At 37.8% G+C, this 6,166-nt stretch overlaps 1 pseudogene; it reads left to right on the top strand.

The window, feature by feature from the left end:
- The first annotated feature begins 405 nt into the window (after positions 1-405).
- LOC123650099 lies at positions 406-864 on the top strand (annotated as a pseudogene).
- Positions 865-6,166: the final 5,302 nt, after the last annotated feature.

Raw genomic sequence — 6,166 nt, 5'->3', positions numbered from 1 at the left:
ATATAACAGGCACATGGTAAGTAAAGCTTTAAGTTCCTGCTTTGTAACATATCAAATATTTATCCTTCATAGTTTGGCAAAAGAAAAACTAGCACATTGTAGGCTCTCTAAAAAATTTATTACATGTAAAAAAGATGATCGGGCATCATTTCAGAACAGAAACCTTTGTTCCAACCTAGCCATCCAATTTTGAAAGTGTTCTTACTTTCAAACTAGTGAGCAACAGCACACTTCTGCGTGATGACGGGCTACCATGAAAAGTTGACCCTTTCATGGCAGAGGAGGCCGGCAAGGACTGGGCACGTGCCCTCAGGACCTGCACCAAAGTGGCGACCTCCTGCGTTCCTGGAAGTGGGCGTGGTGCAGCCAGCCGGCTTCCATTGCGTGGCGCCCCACCCTGCAGAGATGAGCCCTTTAACCAAGGTGAAGATGATCAAAGAGCTAAATGAAAGAGAGGCTGATGTTGCAGTGGCACCTAAGATTTCCACTCACTCTGTGTACAGGGACAGCGCCTGGATCTTTCTGGGAGGGCTTCTTTATGAGCTGACCGAAAGAGAGATCATCTCTGTATTCTACCAATATGGGGAGATTGTTAACATTAACCCCGTGCGGGACAGGATTCTGTTTCACGTGCTACGAAGAACAGAGGAGTACAATTTTGGCTGTCGACAATTTTAGTGGAATCACAATCAATAGTTGATCAATCGTGATCACCTGTCCGAGTTGATCACACATACAACCGTCATCCACCTCGGGATTCAGAGGACCTGGATGACATCACCAGAGAGCTCCGAGAAAAGGGCTGTGGGGCCCGACCCCTCACTTAGTTTATCTGAAGGCTCCAGTGACAAAGCACTCTCCTAACAGTGTAAACGAGGAAAACAGAAAAAAACATCAGACTTAAGTGACGATTGCCCTATGAATTAAAAGACGAGGAGGGACATAGAGGAGCCACCGTTCATCCATGCCAGCGAGAGACCAGGGTACAAAAGGGAAGGACATCCGAGGCTCCAATAAACATAGTAAAGTGAAGTTAGGGTCTAAGAGGGGCACAAGCCCTAACTTGTCCTGTAGGCAAGACCACTGCTGCAGGCGACTACTTCCTGCAGGGCCCAGCAGGACCTAGAGAGGCTGACGAGGAAGGATAATCCTGATTCTGAGCCCAGCCCTTTGGCAGAGGCAGGAGGAGAGCAGGGATAGGGCCGGAGGTTGAAGCTCAGACACATTTCAGCCGTTCTGAAGGCATAGACACACAAATTCTCCAATCCCAGGGACCACAGGCCAGACCAGACTGACTGCAGCCTCCTCAGATCCTTATATTTTGAAGTGAAGTGTGACATTTAAAATGCTGTGGGTTGAAACTTGTTAAAATTTTATACTTTCTGTAAAAAAAAAGTATCTGGGGCAGAATTTCTTTAAAATTTGAAATGTTTTTTTTTTTTACAACTATTCAAAAATTTATTAATAGTTGAAATTACATCACAGGATTTGTATGGCTCCTTTTGTAAACTCCTTGAAGTTTTGATGCCTCAGAATTTGAATAGTACCCTGTAGTGGTTCACCGTGTAGTCACTCCCCTCCCAGAGTATCCTGATTAAATATGACCATTTTCTATGTAGCAGGATGCACAGAAGGTTAAAAGCACTGGACTAGATGATCTCTATAGTCTTTTACAGTTCTAAGCTTCTTAGGTCACTATGGGAGAATTTCAGCCAGCATAGTGGGAACTTACTGCTATCATGTACTTTAAGTAAGCACTAAAAAATATTTAGGCTTGTGCTCCTCTATTATTTTATGGAACAATAGTAATGAAAGATCTGTTGTTGTTTCCACCATAAATTTAGTTAATGATAAAGTCAAGGACGAAGGATATTCTTATGGAAAGTGGTATCAATTGAGATCTGTGACTAATCATGATGGATTAAAAAGAGTATCTCTTGACAGCACATTCTTGCTATTCTTCTCTCTATATATCTATAAATACGTATACATACCTGTATATATAAATATTTAAGAAAGCATGATATTTCATTATCTCTCACAAGAGTTGTTTTATGCGCTAGAGATCTTGGGATATGTAAAGTGATATGGCATAATTGGAAATGCATAATGTTTCGTGGATTCTGTTAGTATGTGATGTTTGATTGATGAGCATTTCATTCCCATTTGCAATTTCACATTCTGCGTAGAGACAGAACTGCATATATGAACTTGCAAAGCTTGCTACTTAGGATGGAAACCTTAAGCTAACCTTTTGGAAATTGCCTGTTCACTCTAAATAAGGAAAAAAAAAAACCTGAAATTCTAATATGTTGAATGATTTTGAATATATTGTGACTTTGGGCCATTCTTTGTACAGGAAATCTATTTGGCCTAAAAATTTTCTCAAAAAAAAAAAAAAAAAACAACTCTACTAATTTAGTTCTACTATATAAAATAAACTTACCAGTATTATAATCAAGAGTATTGCTAATCAGCATTTACTGATCAATGAAAATTTCTATGGCCAGCATTTACTATGGATTTTGAAGAGCCCTCCTTTTTAATTGTAATTTGTTCAAAAATTAACTAAAAATAGAAAGTTTTTATCCAGTTATCAGAACTTAACTGCTTTAATTTTCTCACATTTACTTCATCTTTGCCCACATGTATGCATATTTTGCATAATTTTAAGTCCTTAATTTACCCAATTATTTGTTTATTCATTCATTCAAGGAATATGTCTTAAGTGTCTAAGTACCAGGTGCTATAATTTAGTTGGGATTACAAAAATGAATATGACACACTGCCTGACCAGAGGAGGTTATGGATAGTGAAAGAGATACACATGTAAACAGTTAACTTAGAAATATGTAAAGAGTGTTTTCGAATTGTAAAAAAATGAGACATAGAAAACTAAAGGGAGCAAATGACAAAAGACTTTGCAGGCAGAGTTTTTAATAGGTTCTTGAATCTAGGGGAGATGCAAGTTGTTCAGTGCCAGTAGTAGTACAGCTACAGTGTATCTTGCATAACAATGAGAAATGAGGCTGTTGAGAAAAGGAGGGGTGCAGATGTTCTCGCAGTGCTGTACAAACTGTTTGAGCCTCTCTTAACTTTGAAGGAGTCAAGGATTTTAAAGAGAAAGTGATCAGAAATATATTTTTGAAAGAGCACATGCTGGGAAGGTGGAGGGTGAATTGTGCTGGGGAGGAACTGAAAGCAGAAAGATGAGGAGGGTGGCAATTGCAGCAGTTTAAGGGAGATCCTGAGGGCCTGAACTAAGCAGCTTAGTGTAGGAGATAGAGAGGAACTGAGGTTCCTAAATCAACAGATATTTAGGAGATAATTATAGGGGGAAAGAGAAGACTCATAAATTTCTGACTAGAGAACCCAAGAAAAGGAGCAAAGTATACGTGATTTTTTGAGCGGTAGTGGGGAGGAGAGAGGAGCAGTAGGGAGGAGGTGAGGGAGTGGAGGGTGACAGCAGAGAAGGTTGAGTTTATTTTGCCTCTTGTTTAAGTCACCCAAAATAACAGGTTCACAGTGGCACAGAATTGAACAATTAGGAGATTATTTGTGACCAGAGTAGAAGTTCACAACAAAAGTGGGAGAGAACATCAGATAGCCCTGAGAGGTGAACAAAGAGAAACAGCAACTTTTAATACTGTCTTTTGCTAATTTTATGACATACACCTTTCCATAATTTTAATAGTTCAGTAATATGCAACATGATGAATATAGCATAATTTAGCAGGCTTAGAATTATTTTTCTCTTGAAATAGTAGCACATTGAGCATGTTTGTACATATGTTTATTTCAATGCTGTTGTTTTTTATATTATTTCCATGGACTATTTTCTCAGGAACTGGATCATCAGGTTGAAGAAGTGAGTCTTTTTTGCTTTTTGTTTTTTCCAAGCCATTTACCATCATTGATGCATATGGTATTAGGGAATAGATTCATTCTTAAAGAATTTAGTTAGTGAAATAAAATGACAGAATTCTGAACTGAAATTCATAGCCTTGGTGAATATGACTTGATATACTATTCATTTAGCCTAAGGCTAATAGTTTTTCTCTACTATCATGCATTTGAAATAAAGGTGGTTCTAGAGTTACTGAGACTCCCAGCAAAAGTCATTTCTTGATTTCATCATACTCTTGTTTGGGTGGTCTACTTGTTTTTCTTGTTATTTAGAATTCTAATAGAAGGAAACAAAATACTCGTTTTATTTAACCCTGGAAAAGTTAAATTTTATTCTCGGTTCTGTTAGGTGAAAGTGAAATTGACTGTGTCATTTGAAACTTCATTTGTGGAGTCCTTGGTGGTTTCCCAGATTACTTCACAGTTGAGCGGCCTCTGGAAGAGCAAGCAGGTTACATTTTTGATGCTTTGCATTTACATGGAGGATTCCATTTATTGTTTAAAACGTGTGACATTAAATAACCACAGTTTCTAAATTGAAGACAAAGTGTAAGTTAAATAATATTATCTGTTATCAAAGATGAATACTTTATAAGAAAACATGATTTGGGGTGAATGCATTACATAAAATTCAATAATTTGCTCTGAAATAATTAAGTTGTCTTGATAGCCCTAATGTTGATTTTACTGTCTTCCTTTTCCCCCAGTGTTTTTGCTTTTCAGTTTGTACAAGAGGAAGAAGACACATGATATGCGTTTGGCTCATGTGTCTGACTATGGCTCCACAGGGAAGACTTGATACAGCTGAAGCTATTGCTTTTTAGAGACCTTTTATTTTGAGCAGCTGCCTTACAGCCTTCATCTTGTTACATCACATGAGATATATCTCTGCAATAGGAAGAGAAAAAGACATGACTGAGCAATAATTTTTGACTAAAACTTAAAATTGCAAAACCCAAAACAGAGATAGATGTTCCTGAAGCCATATTTTTATAATAGGTGAGAGATACACAATTTTCTTATCCTAGTTGTAAAGCATTCCTCTAACCCCCCTAGATTTTTTGTTTTGTTTCATTCACATAGTCAAACTGTTTCTTTGCAACGGACTATTGTTTGGGTTTAATCATTTGAGCCCTTATCCAGAAGGCATCTCAACATAGATTTCAGGGCTGAACATTCTGAAAGACAGCTTAGTGCTTCCTTTCCCCTCATGCCCGTGTATGCAAATTAAGAGCCTCAGTTCACCAGTTCTTAATGTAATATAAGGGATAAATTATGCTTGTTTAATTACACTTAACCAGAGTAGTAGGCTGGAGTCAAACCATTGCTTTATATGTGAGATGTGGCAAGATGTGGCTTTTAGCCTGTAATACCAGCGTGAGCTGGGAACATAGCTGATGACAGTGTCAACATCTTTCAGGCATTCTTAGTGCTTTTGAGTTTAGAAATCCATAGGTTCTCTAAAAGCAACAGTAGCATACTACACTGAGACGTAACATTTCAAGCTACATGTACATAATTGCAGTGGATATGATTAATACAAATCATATTAATTGCTTGTTTTACCCTTATTGGCTAATTGGCTGAATTTACTAATTGCTTTAGTATGTTCAAGAAATGATCCAAATTACCTTTTCATTTCCGTTAAGGAACTAGTCAGAGAAAATACACTTTGATTTGAGAGGTGGAAGTTCTCTCCCAAGAACGTCCTTGGGCTTCTAAACTAACACCTAAATGGAGCTGCAACATGTATTTTGATGCTTTTCTTCATTTGATTCCTTTACTCTTTAAAGGCCAACATTTGACCATAAATACATAGAAGATAAAAATATATTGAGTTTAGGAGTTTGGTCTTCTCAGTGGGGGAGGACTTCATATTTTCCCCTGTAAACCTAAGTTTTAAAAGAATAGCACATAGTCGATATGATAATGGAAACCAATGCAGCAGAAATCTGGACCACAACTCTGAAAAGTCCAACACAAAGAATAAGTAATATTTCAGGGATGTGGCCTTTCTTTGGTGTCTTGATCACACCAGTGAGATAGACTTAGAAGAAGGTAGGCCCAGAAAATCCCTCTCTGACAGTGCTTGCCTTTGGGGTCTGCTTGAAGCTGTGTTTGCTAGTAACAAGCTTGAGTAATTGGTTAAGTTTTATAATGCCATCTCATATTTAAACTCTTAGAAGACTGATATGTTTAAATAAGCTTGAACATAGATTGGGTTTGTACAGGAAGCTGAGGTGGAAGAATAATCACAGAG

The sequence above is a fragment of the Lemur catta genome, chromosome 1 (genome assembly GCF_020740605.2).
Source record: "Lemur catta isolate mLemCat1 chromosome 1, mLemCat1.pri, whole genome shotgun sequence".
NCBI classification, from domain to species: Eukaryota; Metazoa; Chordata; class Mammalia; order Primates; family Lemuridae; genus Lemur; species Lemur catta.
This window is presented reverse-complemented; position numbering and strand designations above follow the sequence as displayed.